Source organism: Sciurus carolinensis, chromosome 9, assembly GCF_902686445.1.
Source record: "Sciurus carolinensis chromosome 9, mSciCar1.2, whole genome shotgun sequence".
Taxonomy (NCBI): domain Eukaryota; kingdom Metazoa; phylum Chordata; class Mammalia; order Rodentia; family Sciuridae; genus Sciurus; species Sciurus carolinensis.
In genome coordinates, this window is record NC_062221.1 from 86,424,895 (window position 1) to 86,437,839 (window position 12,945).

At 36.0% G+C, this 12,945-nt stretch overlaps 1 protein-coding gene and 1 pseudogene across 1 annotated transcript in view; both read right to left on the reverse strand.

Annotated features, from left to right (window-relative positions):
- LOC124992739 (zinc finger CCHC domain-containing protein 14-like) overlaps positions 1 to 12,945 on the reverse strand; it is a 231,746-nt pseudogene that overhangs the window by 61,784 nt on the left and 157,017 nt on the right.
- Positions 1 to 12,945, reverse strand: part of LOC124992782 (serine/threonine-protein kinase PAK 2-like) — a 93,598-nt gene that overhangs the window by 37,714 nt on the left and 42,939 nt on the right. The gene's annotated exons all lie outside the window — the stretch shown is intronic.

Consider the following 12,945-nt stretch of genomic DNA (forward strand, 5'->3'; position numbering starts at 1 on the left):
ATAACAATCTGAGTTAATTTGAGATAATAGGCTATAATTGATATCGAAATATATAAATGCATTCTACTGTCATGTACAAATACTTAAAACATATAAAAATTAATATAAAAAAGGGCAATAAAAAATGTAAGGCTCACTCTCATTACTAACCCTGACTCCAATTAAATAGAAGGGGTAAGGTAAGTACAAAGTTAGGCACTAAAGTTAAATCCCTGTACTTCCTCCTCATGACAGGTAAAACTAGATTATTGGATGTTCAAGACTAGATAATCAAAGGCCATATGTTTTCTCTGATATATGGATACTAATTCACAATATGAGCGAAGTCTGTGGAAGGATAGAGCTACTTTAGGATAGATGAAGGGAGTGAAGGGAGGGGAGGAATTTGACAATAGGAATGATGGTAGAATGAATCTGACATCATTACCCTTGTACGTGTATGACTAGATAACACATGTCATGCTACATGATGTCCAACCAGAAGTATGAGAACTTATACTCTAACTATGAATGACTTGTCAAAATGCATTCTAGTGTCACGTATAACGATTTAGAATAAATCAAAAGTAAAACAGTGAATGGTGGAGGCCAGGGACTCAAAGAGAGGAATTGAGCAAATTTTAAATGTGGTGCATGATTTCTCTGAATTTCTTACACAAGAAAACTAATTAAAGGTGAAATTTATAATGAACAGTGAAGGCGGCTTTAATGTTTTGGAAAATTATCGGGGTGACCCCATTATAACACAATATAAATGGTATATTAGGGAGAGCATATCAAGGGAGTGGCTCAGCAATGATTTCTTAGAGATTAATATGGACGGAAGGAAACCAGAAGCAATTCATCAAGATAATGCGACAATGACCCTAAATGCTTTTCTGAGATCTTTAATGATGTCAACTCCACCACAGTCCCAGAATCCTAAGGCATAATAGGTCCAAGGAAGGGTCCAAGAAGACCAACAAATTCTTGGCGTTCAGGGTCTCACTGACTAGCACTGCCTCAAATCTCTTTTCTCTTTATTGTAATGCAATGCTACTATGCCAGCCCTGCCATAGCCCGAGCACATTTAGAAAATATTCAGAACCCTGCTACCAAATCTATAGATTGTAATCCTGAAAACATATGTATATGGCTAAATCTGCAGGCACAAGCATGGAAGAGGGGTAGAGACATGAATTCCCCATCTTTTGAAAAACCTCTCAAAGGGGCTTGGCACCTAGGTAGAAGATTTCCACAGAGGCTGGACTGTGTACACAGTTCCCACTAGGCTAATTTCCAAGGAGTGTTATGGGTTTAAAACCACTATAGTGAGATTCCATTAGGGTAATGCTTAGTGGAACCGTGGAAACAGGGCTCATCCAGAGGTCCCAAAACTGTAGAGCCACTAGCCTGTAACCCCAACCTGGGAGAGTCCCAGGCAGGTGATTTCAACCTAGGGAAACTACAGTCAGTGCTGACTCTAGGAAAACCTTGTCTTGAAATTTGGGGGCCCCAACACCCATCCCTGTGTCTTGAAGATGTGCTACAGAGTCCAAAATCTTATTCCCCAGCCTTACATTTTAATGCTGATTTTCCTCTTAAGTTTTGGATTATTGGTTCTGATACTTTCTTCTTGCCTCTATCTCCCCATTGCAACGGGAATGTCTATCACATGCCTGTACTACAACTGTGTTTGACAAGCACATAACCCTTGATTTTATAGTTTCATACCTGGAGGGAAATGGCCCTCAGGAAGGATCATACATTGAATCTAATTCACATAAGATGTAGAAGATATGACTTTGGATTCAGACTTTTTATGGTGAAAGGAGTCAAAAAGTTTTGGGGGCTACTGTAATAAAATGAATGCATTTTATGGAAGGACAGGAAAGTTAGGGATAAAGGGTGGAAAGGAATAGAGCTGGAATTACAGTGTTCCCGTAAGAATTCATGTTTTAATTTATTCTCCTGTGATCAATATTTAGAAATGGGACAAAACTTTCTCACTTCCACCTGAAAGCTCAGGAAATAATTGAAACAGTTATTCAAAAAATGGCATCAAGTCAAAAACTGTCTTCAGAGCACAGGGAGCAATTACGAATATGAAGAGAAAACATACAGAAGGGGACAAAGTCTTTCAAGGTATTCCTTTTGAAAGGATTAATAGAGATTAAGAACTAAAACCACAAAACCCAACATCAAAAAGAGAAATCATCCAAATAACAAATAAAGAAATGAATTCAACAGACATTTTTAAGAAGGAGAGATACAAAGAGCCAACAAATATATGAAAAAATATTCAAAATCATTAGCTATTAGGGATATGCAAATTAAAAGTACACTAAGATTTTACCTCACACAGAATGGCAGTCATCAAGATGCATAGTATAGTAAATTATAGAGAGAACATGGAGAAGAAAAGAACACTTTTACACTCTTGGTGGGACTGTAATTAGTACAACCTCTATGGATATCAGTATGGAGTTTCCTCAAAAGTAGAGGCATGGAACCACCTTATGATCCACCTATATAATACTCTTCGGGATTCATCTTAAAGAAGCAAAGTCATCATAGTATAGTGATGAATAAATAGCCATATTTATAGCACCACAGTTCATCATAACCAAACAATGAAACCAATCTAGGTGTGCATCAACAGATGAATAGATAAGGAAAATATGGTATATATACAATAGAATTACATTCAGCCATAAAGAAAACTGAAAAGATGAAATTTATATTATTTCCAGTAAATATAGATGGAACTTGAAATCCTTATGTTAAGCAAAATAAGCCAAGCCCAGAAGGTTAAAAGTCATGTGTTTGCAATCAAAGTGGAAGCTAGCAAGTCAAAAGGCAAAGAAAAGTGTAGGGAGGGCTGGAAAACTTATGAAAATCAAAGGGAGATCAGCAGAACAGAGGAAAGAGACCAAGGGGTGGAAAAGAGAAAGGAGGGGAGAGTGATGTGATGCAAAGTGTCGTTGTCCAAATTACATTGTTATATTTTGTGCATGTACAAATACAACAACAAATCCTGTCGTTATGTGGAACTACATAGCACCAATAAAACTTGTGGTTACATAAAACACTGTGGCTTCCAGGATGAGCACCCTTATAAAAGGCTTCAGTGATGAATAAAGCATTCTCCAATTTTTTTGCCTTGCACCTCAAAGGACACAGCAAGATGCCACTTTGGAAGCAAAGCAGCACTCAAATGACACCAGTGTTGGCACCTGAAATATTTTGTTATAGCAGCACAGACTGAGACACTTAGTTATTCCAGCTAAAAGTTTTAAACTGTGATCATCTTTTTATAGGACCAAACAAAATCAATAACTTTTATTCTATTATCTGTTTTATTTTTTCCCTGATTAATTCTATTTATTTTCTTCCTTCTGTTAACTTTGGGCTTATTTTGTTTTCTATTGTCTGTTTTTGTGTTTCTTTAATTGTTGTTTTTGTTTGTTTCTTGACTTCCTGAAAGAGCATGTGAGTCATATTTCCATTTCTATAATAAGAATCTGAGATAACTCAACTTGTACTGGGAGAAGGCTTATTCTAACTCAGATTTTGAAGTTCTTGCCATGATTGACCATGTTACTTTAACCTGAGGTGAGAAAGAAACTCAGGATGGAAATGCCTGTAGGAGCAAAACTGCTCACCTCATAGCTGGGAGTGAAAGACAGAATAGGCAGGGGCTGGAGTCCCACCATCCTCCTCATTCAAAGTCACCCCCCACAAAGACACACCCATTACAGATTCCCACATTCTCCAGTACTATCCCACTGGGAACCCTGCCTTTACCATATGGACGTTGGGGAAACATGCAGAATCCAAATTATATCAAGGTCTAAAGTTAAGCTGATTATTTAAGCTCTTTGTTCTTTTCTAGTACAAGTATTAATCACTATAATTTTTCAATTTAGTATCCCTTTTGCTGCAGCCGATAAGACTGGGTATTTGTATGTTCATTTTTATTCATTTGATGGTATTTTCTAATTTCCCCTTTGATTTCTTCTTTGATCCATTGATTGTTCAAAACTGTGTGGTTTCATTTTCAACTATTGGAAAAATTTCCAGTTTTCCTTCTACCACTACTTTCTAGTTTCATTGCATCAGAATTGGAAAATATATATTTGGTGTGATTTCAATCCTCTTGAATTAGTTTATACATATTCAGTGACTTATAAGATATAGAGATATATATCTATGCTGAAGAGTGTTCCATGTGTGCTGGAAGAAACTGTATTTTACTGTTGTTGGGTGGAAAGTGCCATGTATGTTTCCTAGGTCCATTTAATCTACAGTGTTCTTCAAGTCCTCGGTATCTTTAAAGATCTTCTGTCTCTATGTTTTCGCTCTACAGAAAGTGGAGTATTAAAGTCCCAATAATTAAAATTACTAAAATGTTACTATTTATCACTTCAGTTCCTCAAGATTTCTTTATGTATTCCGATGCTCTGATATTGGGTGTATGTATATTAATAATTTTTTCCATGTGCCCTATTAATTGACCATTTGTCTTTATATAATGTCCTCCTTTGACTCTTTTCACATTTTTAATGTAAATTCTATTTTATCGGATGTACATGTGACCACCCTGCTTCCTTATGGTTACTATGTCCATGAAGTATTTTCCCATCCTTACATCCTGTTTGTCCTTAAAAGGATATTGAAATTCCTGTCGATATTGTTTTGGAAGCTTGTTTTTCTTATTCTTCATCCAGTCATCCATTCTAAGTATTTGGATTGGCATGTTTAATTCATTTCCATTTAATGTAATTATGGATAGGGTAGTACTTCCTAATGCTCCATGGCATTAAACCAGGAAAAGCAGACAGTTGACTTCTCTGTAAGGGGGTTGAATGGATAAAAATTTGGATGATCTTTGCTGGAATTTAATATTGTACACTCAAAGAAATTGGAAACTCAGAAGATCAAATATATTGGGGAAGGAATTTCCAGTGTCACAGCTATGGAAGCTATAGCAGCAACCATTGGTACATGCCAGAATAGTAACTCCATGAAGAGAGTAAATTGATAAGGGATTCAAAGTAACCTGCATATTGGGGAGGACTGTGGCCTGACTGGATATGGACAGCTTAGAGATCAAAGAAGTGCCTGGGCCGCTGTGCAATATCTTGTGCAGGAAACAAAAAACTGCATCTCTCTCAACACTGTGCAGAAGGTAAAGGAAGGAACCATTTTGCAGCCTGAATATTGTCCCCACAGCAGCTGAGGAAGTCTATTTCTCATGGATGTGAGTCAGGCCAAAAAACCAGCCTGGCAAACCTAATGCTACATGACAGAGGTGGGATTAAGTGACCAGGAAAAAAGCAAGTATGGAGAGAGTTTCACACAAGAGACATGGAAACCCTCGTGGCTCCCTGCTCCCCTTCAATCCAGCTCCTTGCATGTCTGGCTGAGAAGAGCCAGACTGGGAATTGGTAAGGGCAGAGTTGGGAAAGAATGTGTTTGGATACTGAACCTGAGACCAGGAATCTTATGTTCAGCAGGAAATGTAGTGAACTAAGTATTTGTTCCTACATCACATGATCGGAACCCAAAGGAGGTCCCTGGGGTTCAACCTACCAGCTTGGACCAGCAATTGCTGGACCCTGCAGGTATGCTGATTTAAAATCTCCAAAACAATTGGCATTCAGAGAACTGGCTGGAGCCCACCTAGGTCTAATTCCCACCTCCAGGAGTTCCACCTGCAGGCTTAACCTCTCACCCTAGCACCCCATCCTGAGGGGAGCAAATATCACACACTCCATGCTACAGAGTAGGGAAGCTCAGGATCTTTTCATCTCCAACAGAAAAAATTCCCCAACTTTTCATGCAGATTTATTTTCTCATTTTTCCTTCCCCTCCCCCTCACATTTCTACCATTGCTGAAACTAATTATTTTTCACAGATCACTTTATTGATGACTAGGGTGTCTGATGAGAATATTTCCATTTTGCAGTCTATATATTTTACTCTCAATTATATGTTTTCCTCGATTCTCTTTGTTTTCTCCTGCTTACAGCGAAACTCTTGCTCCCTCTTGTACTCTTCTTTAATTTTTACTTCTGTATTTTCAATTCTCGTAATCATCACATCCTATAAGACTTCTTTCTCCTCTGGTCATCCCTTCAAAAATATAAACAATCTACCAATCATACATTTTTATTGTAGGCAGTAACTGTACATATCATTTTTGTTTATTGTGACAAAACTGTAAACATCTCCTCAGGAGATAGTTACTTTGCAGTTGTATATTGTTTGGATTATTTGAGGTTATTATTTGTATTTACCTTTGTGATGAGGAACTAGAAACTTCAGGGACAATAATCACTACTCTACTGCCTCAGATCCACATTGCTAGATGTGTAGACACCCAAACAACATGAAAAATGAGGGATATATTGTCCCCAAAAAACTAATATTCAACAATAATATAATCCACTAATTCCACAATGGAAACTATCAGAGAAGGACTTAAGAATGTGCTTACTAAGGGCTCGGGATATAGCTCAGTTGGTACAGTGCTTGCATTGCAAGCACAAGGCCCTGGGTTCAATTCCCAGCACCGCAAAAAAAAAAAAAAAAAAAAGTGCTTACTAAAACTGATCTGCCAGGGAACGGACAACTTCAGGAGTGACATTAGACAGAAAACACAGGAAATGAAAGATCACTTCAATAAAGTCAAAGAGATTGTGAAAAATAATCAAACAGAATCCCTTGAAATGATACAATCAATAAACCAAATAAAAACTTCAGTGGAAAGTATGACCAATAGACTAGACTGCTTGGAAGACAGACTGTAGGCAATGAAGACAAAACTTATCATCTTGAAAATCAAGTTGACCATGTAGAGAAGAAGTTGAGAGACCATGAACAGAACTTCCAAGATATATGGGATAATGTGAAAAGACGGAATTTAAGATTTTCTGGAGAGATGAGGGCATAGAGATAAAAGTCAAAGGAATACACAAACTTTTCAATGAAATCATCGGAAAACTTCCAAAACCTAAATAATGAAAAGGAAAATCAAATAGAGATGGCTTGCAAGACAGCAAATGTACAAAACTACAGGAGACCCACATCAAGGTACATTAAAATGAGAATGACTAACATAAAGAATAGGGATAGAATCCTAATGGCCATGAGAGAAAATCATCAAAATACATTTAGGGGGAAACCAATTCAAGCCCCAGCTCACTTCTCAACCCAGATCCTCAAAGCTTCCATGTCTTGGAATAATATATTTGAAGATCTGAAAAAAAAAACCTAAATGATAACCAGGAATTGTGTATCCAGCAAAATTAAGATTCAGATTTGAAAAAAATTTAAAATAATTCAGAACTAGAAAGCCTGCACTATACAACATTCTCAACAAAACTTTACACCAAAAATACAAAGGACTCAATCAATAAATGGTACAAGGAACTGAACAGACACTTTACAGAAGAAGATATAGAGACAATTAATAAAGATATGAAAAAGTATTCAACATCTCTAGTAATTAGAGAAATGCAAATTAAATCAAATCTAAGATTTCATCTTACTCAAATTAGAATGGCTACTATCAAGAACACAAACAATAATAGATGTTGGAATGGATATGGGTAAAATGGTACAATTTAATATTGCTCATACTCAAAGATTTGCAAATTGGTGCAGTCAGTCTGGAAATCAGTGTGGATAAGCCTCAGAAAACTTGGAAAGGACCCACATTTTGACCCATTTATCCCACTCCTCCATTTATACCCAAACAACTTATAATTAGCATACTAGAGTAATGCAGCCACATCAATGATTTTAGCAGCACAATTCCCAATAGCTAGATTGTGGAACCAACCTAGATGCCCTTCAACAGATGAATGGATAAAGAAACTGTGGTATATAGACACAGTGGATATTATTCATCCACAAAGACCAATAATACTATGGCATTAGGAGATAAATGGTCAGAATTGGAAAATATCATGCTAAGTGAAATAAGCCAATCCCCAAACAACAAAGTCGAATGTTTTCCCTGATAAGTGGAAGATGATATATAATGGGGGTGGGGGTGTGGGGGATGAGAGAAGTTGGAGGAACTTTAGATTGCACAGTGGGAAGTGAGAGGGAGGGGGTATAAAAAATAGTAGAGTGAGACAGATATCATTTCCCTATGTACATGTACGATTATACCAATGGTATGTGTCTACATTGTCCACAACCATACAAACGAAATAATGTACCCCATTTATGTACAATCAATCAATATGCACTCTGTAAAAATAAAGAAAAGAAAGTAAGAATAAATTCTTCCCTTCTTAAAATACAAAAATAAGAAAAACATTTTAAAATTTTCTTTCCCCTATGGTTTCTGAATGTAAACACAAAGGATAAATGATATATTTGGGAAAAGTTAGCTGTATTTTTATCCTTATTAACATCAGAGTAGAACAACAAAGTCTGCACAGTATTTCTAACTACTAAAAATCTCACTGAAAATATTCTTTTGAAAGATAAAGAAAAAATATATAAATAGTATCATCATATCATATTTCCCAGGCATTTAATCAGATTCTTGAAAAGAATAAAGTCACCGAAAATCACTGGTACAAAGAAGTAGAAATAAACTTGTCACAATTTAAATATTTAGGCACATCAATGAAGACACAAGTAAATACCATTAGAACCACTCCTAAAATTGATTTTAATCATCTATGAAAAAATGGAGAAACACAAATTAAGAATAAACAGAAAAATTCTTGTAAAATTTATTAGTATTTAGGGGTCAAACATACTTTGTTAAGGCATATAATATTCAGAACTACAAAAGACTTCTGATTTTTTCCTTTAACCATTAGGTGGAACACAACTCAGAATTATATTTTCTAAGAATGTTGCATAAATAAAAATAATTCACTATGTATTACACAAAGTTCATAATTCACTCTGTATTACAGAATAGTCTCATAAACTTTTCTAGTTTTGTCATTTATGACAATGATCCCTCTGACATCATGAAAAGTCATATCAGTTTCCATAACAATAAGCAAACCATTAACCTGAGTCTTCCATATAGAAAAAAATACAGACCCACAGATGAAACACTGCTTGTTAGCTAAGACTTGGGCAATTCGGAATATTCTACTAACATAAACAAACAGTACATCTAGAAATTCTTTAAAAAATATAAAGAAACAACCAATTTCTTCACCTTTTGTGAACTCAATAAAGCCAGAAGCAGACATAATCATGTTAAATTTAAACATTTGTCTCAGATTGTCTGAGATAGTTCTAGTTTCCAATTTGGGGAAGGGAGGGAAGGAGTGGTGAGGGAAGGGATACTGGGGATTTAACCCAGAGAGATTTTACCACTGACCTACATCTCCAGCTCTTTTTTACTATTTGAGATAGAGTCTCACTAAGTTGTTTAGGGCCTTGCTAAGTTGCTGAGGTAGGTCTTGAACTTGTGATCCTCCTGCCTCAGCCTCCTGAGTCACTGGGATTACAGGCATGTACCACCACACCTTGCTGAGGGGCATGTTTTTAATAGCACCCCCATTGATTCTTAATTTTCCCTGTCTGGATGGTAAACTATTGTGGTGACTACAATGAGATTTGCCTGTGAATATAGTTCTTCAAAGGTCTTAACCAGGCATGCTTGTAAACCCAGCTCCAACACAGGTGGAGGTAGGAGGATTACAAATTCCAGGAAAGTCTTGGCAACTTTGGAGACTGCTTCAAAATTTAAAAAATGAAAATAAAAAAAAAGACAAAAAGTGTGGGGAAGTAGCTCAGTGACAGAGAGCCCCTGGCTTCAATTCCCATACCACAAAAATTTAAAAAGGGCCTATTCTTCATTTGCAGGCAAATGGATGAAATTGGAGAATATCATGCTAAGTGAGATAAGCCAATCTCAAAAATAAAAAGGACAAATGATATCGCTAATAAGTGGATGATGACACATAATGGGGGGTGTGAGGGGTTAGTGTTAGGGTTAGAGTTAGGGTTAGGGAGGGGGGCAAGAATGGAGGAAGGAAGGACTGTATAGAGGGAAAAGAGGGGTGGGAGGGGTGGGGGGGAAGGGAAAAAAAATAACAAAATGAATCAAATAGCATTACCCTATGTAAATTTATGATTACACAAATGGTATGCTTTTACGCCATGTACAAACAGAGAAACAACATGTATCTCATTTGTTTACAATAAAATAATAAAATTAAAAAAAAGAAAAAGAAAAGAACTGAAAAAAAAAATAAAAAAAAAAATAAAGGGCCTATTCTTCATTCCCAAATTATCCTACACCTAAAGCACTCAAACTCTCATCTGAGATAATGCAATATGGGATACCTTGCAGAGAATGTGTACAATATAAATTGCCTGTGCAGAAAATTTTCTTTTATTCAACTCTTGTTAACCACATATCACCTTTCTTTAACCAAAACCGAGCAAAGGGACCTCTCTGCACACAGCAGCAATCTGTGCTTCATCCATACATGTTTGTCTTAAGACATCTGTAAGCGTTCCACCAGAAAGTTACTCCATTACTACAAATAAATCTTCTCCTAACCGGTAATTGAAAACAGACCATGAAAAACATATTCACATTTTTATTTTTCTAAACATGTGGCATTCAATGTTCAAGAGTTCAAATGAGTTATTATGAACACATAATAATTTATGAGTTATTATAAATTATTAACTGGTTGGTGTTGGTTACTTTCTAAGAGAATGAGCAAAACCATTGTTTTTATTCAATTCTATTTCCATTAAAGGTTGCCATCAAATGGATGAACCTAAAGAGAGAGTCAGGGAAGGAACTGATAGTTAATGAGATCTGGGTAATGAAGGAATTAAGACATCCAAATATAGTAAATTTCATAGGTAAATATGTTTGAGGTTCTTTTAAACACTGGGAAAAAATGTAGAAATTTGTAATCTCATGGTTTGATTGAGGCTGCCTACTTCAAAGTGTCAACACTGAGAAGTAAACTTAAGGGAGAAAGAGGTGAAAATAGCATATTCCAAATGAGATGGTGCTTTTGTGACAAGGACATTACTTGGTAAGTGAGAGAAGGTAGGTAAATGAAGGACATTGCTGATGGTGTGAATATTCATTTCAAATGATCAGAAGCAGAAACATGAAGGAATTGTCAACTGGGATTCATGTCTTAACACAGAGAGGTGACTGGCACACAATTCTGAAACTTTTAATTCAGTTTTTATTTCAAATGCTGTTCTTGGGCAAATTGTATATGTCTATGAAAAGTTCAACTTAGCTGAGTACAGTTGTGCATGCCTGTAATCCCAGGAACTGGGAAGGATGAGGCAAGAGGATCATCAATTCAAAGCCAGTGTCAGTAAAAAAGCAAGGTACTAGGCAAATCAGGGAGACCCTGTCTCTAAATAAAGTTCAAAATAGAGCTGGGGATGTTTCTCAGCGTGCGAATGCCCCTGGGGTTCAATCCCTAGTCTGAGCCCCTCTCAAACAAAAGCTCATGTAGTTTAGAAATTCATATTTACAAACCACAAAAGACACAATAGAAAAATAAGCATGTTATTCAATTTTTTAAAAAGTGTTCATATTTATGAACGAAAGTTGACTAGTAAAAGTGGTAGCTGTGGTTGTATTACAGGGTTACAGGTTATTTTCTTCTATACACATTCATTTAGGATGGTGAAATGATAATATATATTGAGACTTCAACCCTAATTGTGGGGCTGCATTCATAGAAATCAACTTTGAAGTACATTTTCCTTGGGTAGTTGGCACATGCCTGTAATCCCAATTATTCAGGCGCTGAAACAAAAGAATCACAAGCTTGACACCAGTCTTGGAAACTCAGTGAGACCCTGTCTCAAAACAAAAAAGAAAAAGGGCTGAGTGAAAACTTAGTGGTAAAGCACCCCCGGGTTCCATCCCCAGTACCAACAATAAACAAAAGCTTGGCGATTCCTGGAAAACTCTTCACTCTACTTTTCTACTCCTCTGCATGCATTACACACTAGTGCTAAGTTATGAAACTACCTACGATCAGTCCTAATAAATGAATGATATCCAAATGAATGATCCTAAAGGACTTTTCTGACTATTCCAGTGTATCTTCTTTTAATATATTTAGGAACCCACTTACTACTATATGGATGATTCTAATATGAACTAATCACATATCTATTCGAGGAAAGTTCAAAGTCACGACCAAGAATGGGAAAATTAGGAGGTTGGATTTAAAATCTTAACTTAAATGGTTATGACAATTAAGTCCAAAATAAGAAAATCACATTACATTTTCACTTACTCAAGATCAAAGAAGATAGGGACATATCAATAATCTCCAATACTAAACTCCAATAATCTTATGTAGGTAATCTCAACTTAGCTACTATGTTTCAAGTCAAGAAACTAACTAAAAAAGGAGTGGGATGTGAAAACTAAAGGTCACAAATGAATAGTCATAACTATTATTCTAGTTTATATTTTCAAAGCAGTAGCACTCCTAAGATAAGGACTACTTTATGTAAACATCTATAGGAAACCAAGGTAAAAGTGTTTTTTTTTTTTTTATATTTCAAAGTATTAAGGAATCAAGAACCAAACAATGTAGAACATGTAAGTGCTTGCAACAACCCATCTATAAAGTTTTTTCAAGAGTCTTCTAAGTCATATTGTTCTATATCACTATACTTACTGTAGGCTTCTAATCAGACACTATAGTTACCCCCTTCCTGGAACTGTTTACTCTACTTATAAAGCTTGATTCAGGTCACAGATTGTTAATGAAGTAAGAGGGAGAAGGAAAAAGTGTTTTTCCTTGGAATATATTTTATGACTACAGGTTTCCATTTTGAAAAGCTATAGGTTTGGACAAATATATACAAACCTCCTTCATGAGGTTTCAAAATACCTCCACATTCATCTGCTTTAGATTTGGCTTATAGGAAAGAAGGGCTCCCAAAGGGACTGACTTCCCTATCAAT